At 39.9% G+C, this 16,540-nt stretch overlaps 1 protein-coding gene across 3 annotated transcripts in view; it reads right to left on the bottom strand.

Moving 5' to 3' along the window:
* Window positions 1-16,540, bottom strand: part of LOC147013413 (protein kinase C and casein kinase substrate in neurons protein 1-like) — a 36,377-nt gene that overhangs the window by 18,189 nt on the left and 1,648 nt on the right. The window contains exon 2 of one of the 3 annotated variants that reach the window (XM_085855219.1): window positions 2,513-2,600. The exons of the other annotated variants lie outside the window; for them this stretch is intronic. The gene's annotated coding sequence lies outside the window, so the exon portion shown is untranslated. The remainder of the gene's footprint in view (window positions 1-2,512; window positions 2,601-16,540) is intronic. 3 annotated transcript variants of the gene reach the window in all.

The following is a 16,540-nucleotide window of genomic DNA, read 5'->3' as shown; positions in this document are numbered from 1 at the left end:
TTATTACTACTGGCAGTGATGATCGGGTACCAAGACGTTCCACTTTGATCGGACACCAGACCTTGACCCAGGACATTTTTATTACTATTTATTATTCAATTGAATTCAGAATGGGATTAAAATAAATTAAATTCAAATCAAATCAAATGGAAGACCAAATAGGTACAGTCCTGCATTAGAGTAATCAGAAGGAACCGAAACAAGGAAAAAGCAAAGATGAAGTCAAAATGAATTCAAAAGCAAAGATTCACATTTCAGCTGCTTCACCTCTACCCTCAAACACATCCAGGCACAGCCAAGTGAGCCTTATTTAAAACTAGTAGTAATGCCCGGCGTTGCTCGGGCTAGCAATAAAGCCTGGCGTTGCCCGGGCTTTATTGCAAATTTCTTGAATAGCTGTTAGCCGTTAGGGTTAGCCGTTAGGGTAGCTAACCCTAACCCTAACCCAAACCCAAACCCTAACAGCTTGGCGTAGCGGAGGTAAACAGCGCCCGGGGCAAAGTGGAAATTTGCGTCCCCCGTAGGCCTTAAACTTGAGTGGATTTGAATGGAAAATCCCATAAGGGATATCGATTTTTTTCGAATATCGGAAGTGTTATGGAAAAATTTATAGCCAATAACCTAAGTTGGACCAAAAGCCATAATCGTACCGAATTTGAATGGAATCCGTTGGAGTTTGTAAAAATGCATCAAAACGAATTTTGAGGGGCCTCTTAAGGAAGACAATAATATCATTAGTATATGTGCCAAATCTTGTTTCATTTCATGCAGTAACAAAAATCTGATGGTGGAACAAAGAAAGGGGCATGTCGAAATATTAATATAGATAAAAAGAAAAAAAAAAGAAAAAATAAAAACAAAAAAAAAACAACCCATATCAAAAAATAACATAATTCTGCTGCCAGGCCATGCATCCGATCAAGTTGAAATTTAAAACACGTATTCCCATCACGACGAGATCATAAATGGGAAGTTTCACGTCGATTGATTAAGCGGTTCCAGAGAAGACATTTAATCTATTTTTTTCAATCTGATATGGCTGCCAAACCATGTGACCTATGACATCATATGTGTGAACCTTTTGTTCCTCATGAATAGGCATTTTATTTTATTTTATTTTCCTTTTTAAACAATATGGCTGCCGAATCACATGACTGATGACATCAATTATTGTGGACTATTTTATCCCGAGATGAACCTCAAAAATGTTCATACTGATCAGATGTGGCGTTATACATTTGTAATAATGATGTCATAATGAAGGCACCCATGACATGAGGAGTACTTGCTGTGTGCCAAGTTTCAATTTTTTCCTTGGTGCGGTTTCAGAGATACAGAGGTCCAAATATTTGACGTTTTTTCAACATGGCTGCCACACCACTTGACCTACGACGTCATAATAACCATAAAAACATTGTACATCAGTAGTTGCTCCTATGGTGAAAATGATCTCAATCCGACAAGCAGTTGCAGAGCAAAACACGAAAGTTCTGTGTAGACCGACAAAAAAGATGGACTCAAACGCAGTACCCCTCATTCGGAGAGGGTAAATATCAAGGGAGTGGGGGGGGGGAGATAGGGGAGAACATGAGTGGGAGGTTTCACCACTTTTTACAATTCCAACTGAACTATTTTGGTTCCATGAAACTTAATTTTTATCGTTGAGCAGCCAAAAGTCAAACATATCCGCCAACTCGAGGGTCGCAATTGTTTGTGTTGATCTGCTTTTGAGCTTCTTCAATTCGCACATTTTGGTGTCAATACACAGTTTTCTGCAGCTTCCATACTTTAGTTCTGTCCTCCTGTCAAGGCTGGGTACATAAACGAAGCATCTTTTATATATTTATATGCACCATAGCATAGTACCCACATGACGGGAGATCTCGTTTTAAGTGTGCAAAAGGTTCTTCTGGCATGTTATTTTCAGGAGTGATTGAGGCAGCGCTCTGTTGTCCATACATCACCAGAATAATCCTTTATTTGGGTGATGTATAGGCAACAGAGCGCTGCCTTGATTACTCCTGTTAATAAAAATAACCCGGGTTACGTATATGACAAGCAAAAACATGAATCCTACTGATGTGCATATATAGCTCAGATAATTCCAGTTGCAGCTCCCCCCCTCCCCACCTACAAAGAAAATGCAAAGATGGACAAAAAAAAAATATATATATATATATATATATATATATATATATATATATATATATATATATATATATATATATATATATATATATATATATATATATATATATATATATATACTATTCAAAACTTTATGGAATCAAACTAAATTTGCACAGGCAAAACTTCAGAGCAGCCTCATTAATCCCTGACAGTTTCATGGGTAGATGCATATAAACAAATTTTCCCTCTATTATCGAGATTAGCAAAGTAACTGCCCTATGGGCGATCTTGGTCCAAGCATGCAACACATTCTTCTGACGCATTATGGGTGGTGTAACGGCAAAATAAACAAACAAACAAGCAGTCATAGACAGGTACTTACGAAATCGTCAACTTCACCTCTGACCTTGTCTAATAAAAGCTGTCTCGAGAGAAGGTAGCGACGCAAACCAGAAGTTTCTACGATGATTCTGTACCAAACCATCAAAAATCGTAACGTCGACCGAAGCAAAAAATCTCCATTTCTCCACGCAATTATTTTATCAAAGTCACAAAACCATAATACTCGGACATCCACCAACAATCTTTACATAATCCGACGGCTTAGCGAGTCAGGCATGTGACGATAACCTTTATTGGGATAAAAAAATGACTTTTAAACACCATCTTTATCGAAAACACCATCAGCGCGCACATGGAAAACTTTTACGTGATCAACGATGTGTCTGCTCGAGCGCACTGCATCACGTGACGACCCGTGACGCGTCGAGGGAAATATTTTTTATACAATCTTAAAACGTCTCCAAAACATCCGATTTTTACCAGAATTTTGACAGAGTTTTAAGCGTCCTAAGCGATCGCAAAAACCGAAGACAAAATTAAAATTGAAGTTAAAACGAACTCGTAATGTTGAGCGAAGCAAAAATCTCCATTTCTCCACGCAATTATTCAATATTATTTTAAAGTCACAAAACCGTAATATTCGGCTATCCACCAACAATCTTTACATAATCCGACGGCTCAGCGAGTCAGGCATGCGACGATAACCTTTATTGGGATAAAAAATGACTTTTAAACACCATCTTTATCGAAAACACCGTCAGCGCGCACACGCAAAACCTTAACGCGACTCAACGATGCGTCTGCTCGAGCGCGCTGCATCATGGGACGACCCGTGATGCGTCGAGTTAAATATTTTTTATACAATCTTAAAACGTCTCCAAAACATCCGATTTTTACGAGAATTTCGACAACTGAGTCCTAAGCGTCCTAACTGAGTTTTAAGCGTCCTAAGCGATCGCAAAAACCGAAGACAAAATTAAAATCGAAGTTAAAACAAACTCGTAATGTCAAGCGAAGCAAAAATACTCCATTTCTCCACATTAATTTACGGAATTATGTTTGACCTCACTGTGACCTTGACCAAAATCTAATCAGTGCGAGCCATCACCCTCCTGAATCACATGGTGTAATTTGACATTGGTAGCTTCTTCCGTTCGAGTTATCGTGTCTACAAACAAACAAACACACAAACAAACAAACAAAAACGGAAGTGATCAATATACTTACAAAATCTTTAGATTTCGTAAGTAAAAACTAAAAACACCAAGTTATGTGCATGAAGCAAAACCGCACGTACTGCTTACAATTCAAAACACCTCACTGCACAGGTAAATGTGGGGACAGGATTTTATGGACTGTAAATGGTTTATGTACTATAAATGGTGGGGACTTTTAATACCCTCTCCCACCTGGAGGAAGCACCACACGATACACATTTACATCGAGAATTTGCATCCACCCTTCTCCCCTCCACCAAGACCACCCCTATACATTCATTGGGGTCATGCTGATCTTATGTAGCAAGTCTGGATGGAATCGGCCCATAAATGTAGGAGTAGTGGCACGACAAACACCAGTCTGTGAGATATATATATATATATATATATATATATATATATATATACACATTCTAAATGTACTTAGAGATAATAACCATGGATCTCATTTCCTAACTCCAGTGATGGCAATAAAAAGGCAAAGTGACATGTACAGCATCGATCGGGAAGTTGTACAACCACGTGATTGCAGGCGTTTCAATAAGGCACCACCACCGACACACTCAGGTTATCGCCAACGCGGAGTCAAACGTGCTAATTACGATCACTTCTTACGATTGCTCAGTAGAGGCGGCACAAACACCTAAAACCACCAGACAGCATAAATGGGTATACTTTTATACAAGTCTGAAGACTACAATGGTTCACGAGCGGTATTTGACGATGTAGATCGTTTCAGAAGTCAAGGATGAGACAATGTGATAATTTTTGACCAAGTTATAAAAATGATCAACATGATGTGGTACGAGTGACAGGTTATTTGCTGCAAAATGTCGAAAACCCGGTTTCATTCAACAACTTTCAAAATTTGACCTTTGCATAACCTTTAAAGGTCACAAAACAATGTTGTGGACATTAAAATAAGGAAACAGGATACGTGCTATAGCTTATTGGAGTTAGTTCGTCGAAGAAGGTCGAAAACCCGGTTCGATTCCCAAAACTTTGAAAATTTGACCTTTGTGAACTTTAAAGGTCAAAGGTCAAGGATTATGACCTTTGGTGCAAAACTTCCTCTGGAACATTCCAGGAACAATACAACGTCAATATCATATAGGCTATATGGCATTTCGCACTCTTCGGATTATCCATACTTTGATGAAATCAGTGTAAAAACAAACTTGAAGGGGGTGCCACGGGCAAGGTGTTTGAGATAGAGCAAAATGGCTTCAAGACTTTAGGTGGGGAATGACCAAGATTATGCATAAAAAAATATTGTCATCCTTGCTCTCAAAGTTTGGGCGGTCGTATGATTTTTATGTCAAAATTCGCAATTTTCTAAGTTCGTGACCTTGACTTTGGGACGAAAATGGAAAAAAATAAAATAAAATAAAATAAACGAGCTCCGTGGGGCTATGCAGGTGCCATTGGGCTAACCAAATAGCGAAACCCATCAGATTCGACAAACCCCCTTGGAGAAAATGCAAATTGAAATTGGCTACCCCCTAAAAACACGTTTTTTTGGGCGTGGCTCCACCCATAATGGGCGCACCACACTCATTGTCAGGAGAACAACGAGATCATGATATAAACCTCCCACCAAAATTTTATCAGGATCGGATCAAAACCCACGGAGCTATGCTTGGGAGACAGACAGACAGCCAGACAGACAGACAATAACGAATACAGTTGTCACTTATTTTTTTCGTGAAAATTTTTTTTCGTGAACCAAATAGGTTTCACATTGCTGAAGTGAGGGTTCGCAGATCAAATGCAAGTGTTATGTGTACGGTAATACACAAAGGGCTGCATCACGGTTCACATCGTACCAACAGTCAAATCTCATTTATGACTCAGGCATTTCAGAAAACGCACAAATCTAAGGATATGGAGAAACACCACATATGCTTGAAAAGGCAAGACATTTTTCTCAGTGAAAGGGGAAATGGACAGACCACAGAGGCAGGGGACAAAACATTCAGGACGACAAGTGCATTGTCACAGAGATGGCAAATGTTCCACAAATATACCCAGAAGGATAAATGTAAAAACCAAAACATCATTTCTTACCATAGTGTGGAAACACATACAGCTGTCTTTTACCTATAATTCAAGATCCCAGTACGGTTCACCTTGGTGATGAAGCTTGTCCAACTCGTTACAGTTTGCAATTAGCAAATCCCAGTGCTCTACTAAAAAGGGCTCGAGTTGCGAGTGGCAGCGGCTGAAAACGAATGACTGTACCTGCTTGTTGATGCCAGGTGTAGTTTCACAAATAACAATGGGTACCAAATCAGCTCATGGACCAAATCCAGACATGTGGACTCAAAAAGCAGAATGCTGTGAGCAGCGGTAGCTGTTTATGTGTTCAACATTACAAGGTTAAATCTGTTCTGAAATGAAGGCAACCTGGAAAAGTTCAGGTCAATATGCATAGAGAGGGGAAGTTTAACATGGGCTATGGTTGCAGTCATAAAATGACAATCACTATATACCCCAGGATGTCAAAGCAGGGGCTCAATAGGTTTGTGGTTCTTCATCCAATCATGGTTTGGTCGAGTGGCACTTGAAGCTTTCATTGCAATTTGTAATACAGTACCTCCAGGTAATAGAACACATTGTGCCCGTCTGGCCGAAAGACTTTTGCTACTGCTCCGGCGTGGACAGGCAAAACAGTGGAGTTAGAGTTACACTACACAAATACCAAGTAATTATGACCTGCATAGTACAGCATGCAGCCTGCATAGTGTTCTCAAATCCTATATACCATAAACCAGTATGTATTTTGCCCATTGCCAAAAAAAAGGCTTTGTAATTACCTCCACCACCGACGGTCAAGGAGGTTACGTTTTCAACCCTTTCTGCCCGTCTGTCTGTGTGTTTGTGTGCAGGATATCTCAAAAAGTTGTGGACAGATTCGGATGAAATTTGGTGGACAGGTTCGGTGTGTGACAGGATGAACTGAATACATTTTGGTAAAGATCCAGATCCGGATCAGACTACGAGAATTTTTAAAGTGATTCTTCACCATTGAGAGATCGGGCCAAAAACGATATAGTACTGTATAGCATGATATTTCAAAAATGTATTGGGCCCGATATGTTCTCGTGGATCAGGCATTACGGGGCAGAGGTGTGCGTGCTACCGAGTGCCCTTCAAGTTCATATTTAAATACAATGAAGTATACAAATGTTTTTGGCCTGTAGCGATACATGTGTACACACTCCTCCATGAACCTCCAAATCAATTTTTTTTTTAAACTAGAAAGGCACTCGGTCGAGCGCATACCTCCGCCATGTAATGCCCTGATCCACGAGAACATATTGGGCCCAATACATTTTTGAAATATCATGCTATACAGTACAATATCATTTTTGGTTTCATTTCTCAATAATGAAGAATCACTTTTTAAAATCAAATCATTCTTGCATCTGGATTTGGATCTTCACCAACATCGAATTAATTCGTCCTTGTCACACACCCAACCTGTCCACCAAGTTTCATCCAAATCCGTTTCCAACTTTTTGAGATATCATACTATATATCGGTTTAGCTCCATCTCTCAACGGTGAAGAATCACTTAATTTATCAGATCCGGATCTTCACCAAAATCAAATCAGTTCATCCTTGTCACACACCCAACCTGTCCACAAAATTTCATCCGGATCCGTTAACAACTTTTTGAGATATCCTGTACACAACCAGATAAACAAACAGAAAGGTGTGAAAACAACCTCCTTCACCTTCAGTGGCAGAGGTATTAAAAAAAAAAAGCAACAACAACAACAAAAAAACATCAACTGTTCTGCTCTCCACTTTAACATTCTGAAGTTATCAATGATGAGAAACTCAACTGGGCCAGTAAATTCTGAACTAATCAAGGCCAGATTTGTCAGTCTTGCATCACCAAAACCTCACAGTAGCCAATTTGGAACTAAAGATGCTCCTCCAAACTGGTGCTTCAGGTATATACTCTTCTTCTTCTTTGTTAGGCAACACATGGCTCTGGGTAGCATAGTTTGCTTGGGGGAGGGGGGTTGGGTGGCTGTGGGGGGGGGGAGGGTGCACACAGCTGTGCCACAATTCAGATTTATGTTCATAGAAGACAGTTTACTTCGAGCTTAAACTAATTTAGAACTCATGAGTGAAGACAAGGCATTATATGAGTGTGATGACAGAAGCAGGACATAAATCAAGCACTCTGTGATGAGCTTCATACATATTGATCCAACAAGGTCTACTTTCCATTTACATGGCTCGTCAGGAATATGATCAAATTGTCCACTACTCAGCTATAAAGTATTGCTTTTAACTTTCAAAATGTCTAACGCCACCGAGGACAGAGCTGCTCACCAAACCAACTGAGCAGCGTCTCGTCGGCTCTTCAGGCTGCAATTATTCACATCAAGGAATGGTCTTGAACCATATAAATCTTCCGAGTCAATGGATCATAACTGATAGTGTTACCAACTATCATCATAAGAACACTCACCAATGGGACTTCACAGACTGAAAAAAAAAATAGAAAGATCAGCCACCCCGCTTCAACCTCAACGCAGCTTGGGACGGACTCCAAAATACTGTCAAAACCAGCACGATCCATCCAATACAAGGAAAACCCAACACTTGAGAAGATAATGTTAGACTTGTTATAACGCTCGGTAAACACAACCCTCCAACGACAAAGGCTATGGGGATCACTACAATAAAATTGGATATGCAAAAAAATAAAGGACAAAGCAGTCTCATCTGGGTCCGATTCCTGATGAACTTTCTTCCTGGTGCTTCAGAGGCAGGAGATTGCAGATCAATGTTAACGCCATCCTCCGGAAGGCATGTTAAGTCAATTGTCAAACATGGTACCGTCAAAATAAAAAAAATTAAAAACATGAAATTAAGTAAAGCAAGCTATTGTGTGCTGCCACAGTGTCCATATTCAAATATTCCTGCATCGAGTGATGATACCAATAATGTTGAGACCTTTAGATTCACAGATAACAGGAGAGACAGATGTGACATTCAGGCACCAGCCAATGGGGGAGAACAGCACTCCATTGAGATACGGACAAAGGCCTTGTAGACCGAGTAGATCTGATTTTCCAAGCAAAAACTTGGATCGACGGAGGATGCCCAGTCTGCGGCTGGTTTTGAAGGCCAGCTTTGCTATGTCGTCGACGCAGGAGAGCTCATGGCTGATGGTGAGGCCTGGAAGTTCAAGACACTGAACCTCTTCCAATGACTGAAAATGGAAGTAGATAGATGGGTTAGTTTGACAATCCTTCTGCAGAGACACGTTCACATGGTCAGATTGTGGAGGATGAAATGACAGGTTCCATTCATCAGCAGAGTATCTAATAAATAATTTCCGGATCAGCAGAGAATGACGCAGCTGCTGTGTGCCCAGTAGTGGGATGAAATACTTTGCAAAGCTGCATGAAGTGGAATAATCTGCAAAAAATGGAGACCAACGTACTGTCGGCACTGCATGCACCTCTTGCATCGTTACAGTTAAATAATTATGCAACTGTTAACTTTCATTAGGAGTTATTTATAACAGAGAAAGTCATCTTCATCCACATTAATATTGCACAAGCAAATTCACATGAAGACATTAGTTAAAAGAAGTGGAACCTCCAAGGCCAGGGAAGTGGAAAAGCATACCAAAGTAGAGAGAATATTCTAATTGTGCTTTGTTGTCCACAAATTGGCAAATGCTCGTATAAATCAACACATCAGTGATTGATGAACCATCCAGACTTGAACTTGGGGTTTATGTGAAAATAAAGTCAGATTATAGCAAATGCTACAGTGACTATATTATTGTACAAGTGCCATCATTATGACGTTGCATCACGTTGCCCTCTTGGAGCTTCGACAAAATAGACATATTCAGCTGGTTTGGGAGTGTGCAACAGATTTTGTTTGTTTAAATGGGTACTGACTATTAAAACTTGCAAAAGACAATTATTATTATTTTTTTTTTGATATTCACCAATTAAGAAAAGTAGCATGTAAAGTCAATCGAGTACAACCTACCAAGAAGAAAATTACTTTGGATTTCCATTCATTTCAATATCTCCATCATGAACAGCCACATTGTGGGGTTCATGGGAGAGGGGGGGATGTGGCACATGGCTCTCTGGAACTGGCTGGTCAGGCCAGACGTTCAACTGGCAGGTATCTCCAGTTTCTTCAAGATGCTGGAAATAAGTCGCATACTCTTCGTCATACACGGGAGGATAATCAACATCCACCAACGACCGATGCTCGCAGACGGGTCCTTGGTCTTAACGTCCTTCCGATGGACGGCACGCATCGATGCTTGAGAAACACGAGAAACACTTGAGAAGGGTAGTTTATAGTCAGGTGGAGATTCAAACCCAGTCTAGCTAACACAGCAACCCAGGAAGCGAGTGCGCATACCTCTATGGTATCTCGCCATGCCAAACGGTGACTGGCGCAATGGCGAGGTCTAATGTTTTTTTATGATAATAATAAAAATGGAAATGTGATTGCCAGAAGTCTGTATGATTTAGCACACAACTTGTTTATTTTCACCCTTACAAAGTTAAATATGCTATTTGCATATTGCACTGCAGTACAATGGAAAGTTAAAGTTCTATTCAATTGCATGTTAGACAAACATTCTTTTGGTTTACCCTTTTTTCTATGGATTAAGGGAGAAGAGTAAAGAGCTATTTACATTTTCACATCACAGTATGTATGCAGTCTTTTTATTCATTTATTTTACAACTTGGAGAAAACGTACACCCCACCACCCCCAAACTCCTTTCAAGCAATACAATTACGTTCCAGCAATTATCACATTTTCTGCCGGTAAGATGATCACCTCTTAATGGTATCTACTTTCGTTTCGACTGGTATTGTGGTGTTCAGCCCCATGATCCCCAGTGAAGATTTTAAATTTTTTTTAAAAGAACCAGCAAACGATTGAAGATAGACATTAGAATTATGGAAGTTTCTGGAATATTCAACACAACATTTGTTTGTTTAATCAGTACTGACTATTAAAACTTCCAAAAAAAAAAATATATATATATTTTGCTCTTTATCAATTAAGACAAGTATCATGTACATCAGTTATTTTGGGGGGGGGGGAACTCCACCCCCCACCTCCTCCCTGGAAAAACACTCCACCCACTCCCACGAAATAAACCAAGGTTACTGTGCCATTAAAATCCACCACTTCCTGCAGGAAATTTCCGAAAACATGGACACAATACCTCCAGTTCTCACCACTTCCAAGTAAAAACATGAAAACCGTTCGACATCAATGCCAACCGCTTCAGGATACCGAAAGAAGAAGAGGCCATTTTACCGCAAACACATGAAAACAGAATTTCTCGCTGTGCATCTGATCTCTTGGGGACTATCTAGTATTCTCATGATTATTGAATGCACAAAGAAAGGGAGGAGCAACTACTTTGTATATTAAACCATTTTAAACTATCCAACCAATACTTGGTTAGAATTAATATCCCAGATGAGGTTTTGACCTTGACTATGGTGAGAGTACCATATATTTATTAATGATAGCTGCAAACAAGGGTACAGAAAAGAAGATAAAATTACAACTTACTCCCTCTTGAGTAGATATGATTGTTAAATTGCTCGTTTCCAAGTACAAGCATGGAATAGGAAGGAAGAAAGGAAGAAGTATAAATCCTTGAAAATTTTTTTTTTTAAACAAACAAAAAAAAAAAAGATAATGATAGTGATAGAGTGAAGCAAGATGAGAAAACACAGAAAAAAGAAAACAAGCCGGTAGGCGACATGGCTGCTCGCTCTAGATGGAAAGCTGGCCGACGCGAAAGCCGATATTCATGTACATGCTATCAATCAATTTAGCACAATAAATATGATTATCACAGCCCTCTGAGTTTGCGCCCAGAAACCCGCCTTGTGAAATTTCAAGCATGTTTCCAAAGAGACTAACAAATGGCAGCCCTGGTAATTCCATTTATCTATTCGCTAAAGTTTTTTTTTTTTATATGATGCTGTAAGTCATAAGACATTCTCCTTGGGCACAAAAAAAACAGGTCCCTCGGAGGTATTGATTTTTTTTTGTACAGTCCACAATAAGTGTACGATGTACGATAAAGTATTTTAGCTGTTGCTAAGCAACGGAGGTGTGCATAGCAACCATTCATTTTTGTGTACATGCAAGTCACATTGTACACATTTCACCCAAGTTTCATCAAAATCAGACTCTTTCTCTTAGAGATATTCGCAATTAACCGTTTCCGAAATGTTCGACATGTACTCACCCAAAATCTATCTCCTCCTACAAATATTTTTTGTTAGGGCTGCAAATTGGCATGAAGGGAGCGAGATAGATTGCGCACAGAACTCTAAGCTTCGATTTTTCGACCACTTTAAAGGGCCATTTCTATGCCGTTGCTAGGGCCCGGGATCCCATATTCGAGAGCACACGATTCCCAGAAATATTGATCCTACCTACCAAATTTCATTGGAATCGGTTGAGTGGTTTAGCCCCAAGGCTTGACCAAAGTTTCGCGGACAGACAGACAAATGGAAATGTCCAGAATAAGGGTGCTCTAAGAGCAGCCAATAGAACAGCACATACCTCCACCAAGCTGAACAGTTTGTTTTGTATCTGATCGATAGGCTGTATCTGGATCTAGACGTGAACCAAAATACAATTGGCTTGTCACCTAAACCAACTCATCCACCAGGTTTCATCCGAATACAGCCACAACTTTTTGAGACCGCGATTTATATCGTTTTTGGTCCGATCTCCCAATGGTGAAGAATTGCTTAAAAAAAAATTTTCGAATCTGGATCCAGATCTTCACCAAAATCGAATCATTTCGTCCTCGTCACACACACCCAACCTGTCCACCAAGTTTTGTCTAAATCTATCCATAACTTTTTGAGATACCCTGCTCACAGACAGACAAAGAGTGGTGAAAACATAACCTCAGTCCACCTTGAGTGGTGGAGGTAATGAAGGGGGGAGGGGGGGGTGAAAGGGAGAGAAAATATGTGGGTTGAGTAGAGGATGGTGCCCAAATTAAAGTTTAGAGTGGAGGAGTGTTAAACATTTATTATTTACCAAATGAAACGCTTACACACAAAAGGTTATAATAATTATATATTGAAAGGCTGACAAACTCATGCCCTCTCAGACCTCTACCCTCTCCAAAAACCAGCTCAGATCACACACACGTTTCTCCAGAAACCCTCACCTGCTCACCCTCCCAAATTCCAGACTGGTTGCACACCTGCATTCATTCATTCATCCCCTTAATCTCCCGATTGTGGAATCGTATCCCTGTGTCGCTGGTCTTCTCCACCCGACTTAAATCTTTCACAAAGGTGCTGTCCATCACAGTCTCGCGGTCACCTGCATAAGTCTACAATTTCTTCTACACTCACTCATTCTGTTCCTCTCAATGTAACCGTTACTCGTTTTTGTGTTGTTCCTCCTTTTGCAAGTCCATCGCCCATACCCTGTAGTATTTTTTAAACACACTGCCCTTTGTTGTTCAGCTCCTCCATGAGCCTAGACCCAGTTACATATAAGCAAAATGGGAATTCCAATTCTTATGCAAATATGGTTTGAGACACCTCACAAGAATGATCACATCAAGTTATCTCTTTAGAGTTTAGATGGATCAGTCATCTTAAATGTATGGATATTGCTTAACATAGTTTGGTTGGGTAGGAAAGAACAATAGGCCTTAGCTGGGCCAAGATTCAAAACCAGGCTAGAAAGCTCAAAAGGTGAGTGTGCGTACCTCAAGGCCAGCCTCGACCGCTATATACACAGTATTTAATAATTCGTTCAAAAAAATTCAAATGAATCATTACTATTTTCGATTATATTTCAAAGCAAAATATCAAGTTCTTCCTGTAAACTGAAAACTTCAAAATCGACTTTAGTGTCATGTATCGTTTGTGAACAAATCAGAGTTTCTGTGAAATAAAAGTAAATCTTTTATCTCCATAATGCTTGCTGATAAATATTGTTTATACATCTTACTTTTTGCCAAAATACTTTTGAAAGAACATGGATACATTGAACCCAACAACCTTGACTACAAATGAGATTTAAAACCTGAAACGGAATCCCTTAAAATATGTTCTTACCTTGACTTTTCCTGATCCTAATGGAGGGGGTAAAGGTCTAACTAAGGGGTTATGCCTATCGGTGCATTCATTTGAAACAAAAACATGGAGGAAGAACAATTGTTCATTCCAATTATGGAGTTTTCAGCAGTAGGTACAAGTTCATTTTACATGCCTCTTGGGACGACAAGGCAACCAGTAATGCAACAGCGTGCCCTTTTATCAGCAAACCAGCACAGCATTCCACAAACACAGTTTATTATTCTCCAATGACTGGATTCCAATGCATGTCGAGCTGGAACACCTTGAACCCCCTCCGATCTGTTCACTCAGAGATCGATATACAAGGTGGCCCAAAAGTTAATTTACCTCTGATATAAAAAAACAATTATTTCATACATTTTCAGATGGATGTGTCAGGCTGGATGGATAATCTCGAGGTATCGAGCGATCCAACCTGGACTTGAATCTCGATCCAGCCATTAATGGTGTTTCACGTGCATGGCGAGGTATCAATGTGTACGCCGTCCATTGTCAAGACATTAAGCTGAAGAGCCAGTCCGTCAGCACTGGTTTATTGGTGAGCGTTAAATATCTCATGGTTATTCGTGAAGAGTAGGCAAGCTATCACCGGCACACTGAACAAATTATAAATTCCTGCTCTCACCTACAGGGGGCACTGACCATCAGTAGCATAGCCACTCCTCTGCAGGAACTGATGCTCATCGGCAGCCACGTGCAGTGTATGAACGGCGACGACGACGACAGCACCAGCACACTCGAACAAATGACAAATTGCTGCCACGTTCAGTCGAACACAAGACCCGGTCATCCGGTTCATGACAGACTTGGGCCGAAGGCTTTCCCCTGGCCAACCCCAAATGAGTGTGGCAATAATTGGGAACATTATTGTAGTAGTAGCATCAGACAAATGTGTCATGACATTTTGACCAATGAATCAACTTTGCTGTAAATAAAAAGTTTATGAAGTTACATCCATCTCATTATCTGACATACAATTATTTTCTTGGGAAAATTAAACATGGTAAATCGCTGCAAAATGAATTTTGACTACCACGGTAAGTTTCAAGATCATTTGAACCTTCCGAGCTGAGGCTGAGTCTATAGGACTATCACTTTCCCGTTAGAGACAGGTCTGTCTTCTGTCTTCTACCACTTCCTTTCTGCTCTTGCAACCTCTGCTCTTTCCGTGTCTTTCTGCCAAGGTTTCTGCAGGATACACACGGTCCACCATTAACCTCCTTCTGGTGAAACTACTTAAAGCCAGGATCACTGCTCACCTCCAAAGATTCATTCCTCTTTTCTCCCATCTCACCTCCTTCCAAATTTTCTATCGTGACACTCTTTCCTCCTGTATCCATCTTGTCCACACCAGGAACCCTTCCTTCCCTGCCCCCCCCACCCCCATTGTTATGTCTGTCCAGGTGTCCTACCTTGTCCTTCAACTGTTAGCATGTCGTGTCTCCCCCTCTCTCTGCTATTCCTTTTGTCTTGTTACATCCTGATCCAGTGTTCTAGCTCTTCCACGAGACTCAACTCTGTACGCAAAAAATTAAAAATAAATTAAAACGAATTTTCTTCTCTTTCTAATCTACATCTCACAGCCCGCTTCCTTTTCCTTCCTCATTCCCCTCGATCACTCCTCAAATCCTCAGTACCCAACACAACTTTTTGGGGGACACAAGAGCCTAAAAAAAAAAAATAAATTAAAAAAAAAAAAATTATATATATATATATATATATATATATATATATATATATATATATATATATATATATATATATATATATATATATATATATATATATATATATATATATATATATATATATATATATATATATATATATATATATATATATATATATATATATATATATATATATATATATATATCGCCTGGTGTTGGCGCAGTGGTTATGGCAGCGGCTTGGGATCCAAAAGGTCATGAGTTCAAGCCCCGTTGGGCTACTGAATTAATACACCAGGGGGTTGACTCAGCCCGTCATCCTTCCGAGGTCGGCGAAATGAGTACCAGTGTACTGGGCCGGTGTATACCCCGGTTAAAATAGGTGTACCATATCCCTGTGTCGTAAGAGGCGACCAGGGTTGCGTCAGGAAGGGCATCCGGCGTAAAACATGTGCCAAATCACTATGCGGATCATACGGATGATCTGCTGTGGCGACCCCTAACGGGAGCAGCCGAAAGAAGAAGAAGATTATATATATATATATATATATATATATATATATATATATATATATATATATATATATATATATATATATATATACATATACATATATATCCAGCAACTACAAGGCCACAAAAGCCCCGTGCTCTTGAATGTCACACTGTGACAAAACGATTACAAGATGTTCCAGGCTGATGAATAGGGGCTTTATCACCGTGGAATAAACCACCGCCTCTGACGTAACGAATCATTACAGGCGGGAGAGCAACATTCCAGGGAAAAATAAAATAAATAAATCAATAACTAAACCTCGACAGGAGATTTGTAGAATGGAAAAGTAGGAAATTCTTACAACAGAGAAAACACAAGATGGTATTTATTAATCAAAAAACGTAAAAACCACTTTGACTTTGAACTATGGACACGACTGGGAAATCTTCTTATCATTTCGCATTCTTCCAAATGCACGTTGTGGCATCAAATACCACGGCCTCTTACATCGCTCCACATACCGATTGTCGCTC

The sequence above is a fragment of the Eptatretus burgeri genome, chromosome 14, assembly GCF_056783735.1.
Source record: "Eptatretus burgeri isolate ZD-2024b chromosome 14, Ebu_testis_v1, whole genome shotgun sequence".
Taxonomy (NCBI): Eukaryota; Metazoa; Chordata; class Myxini; order Myxiniformes; family Myxinidae; genus Eptatretus; species Eptatretus burgeri.
The sequence above is the reverse complement of the archived record's forward strand: the minus strand, read 5'-3'. Positions and strand labels throughout refer to the sequence as shown.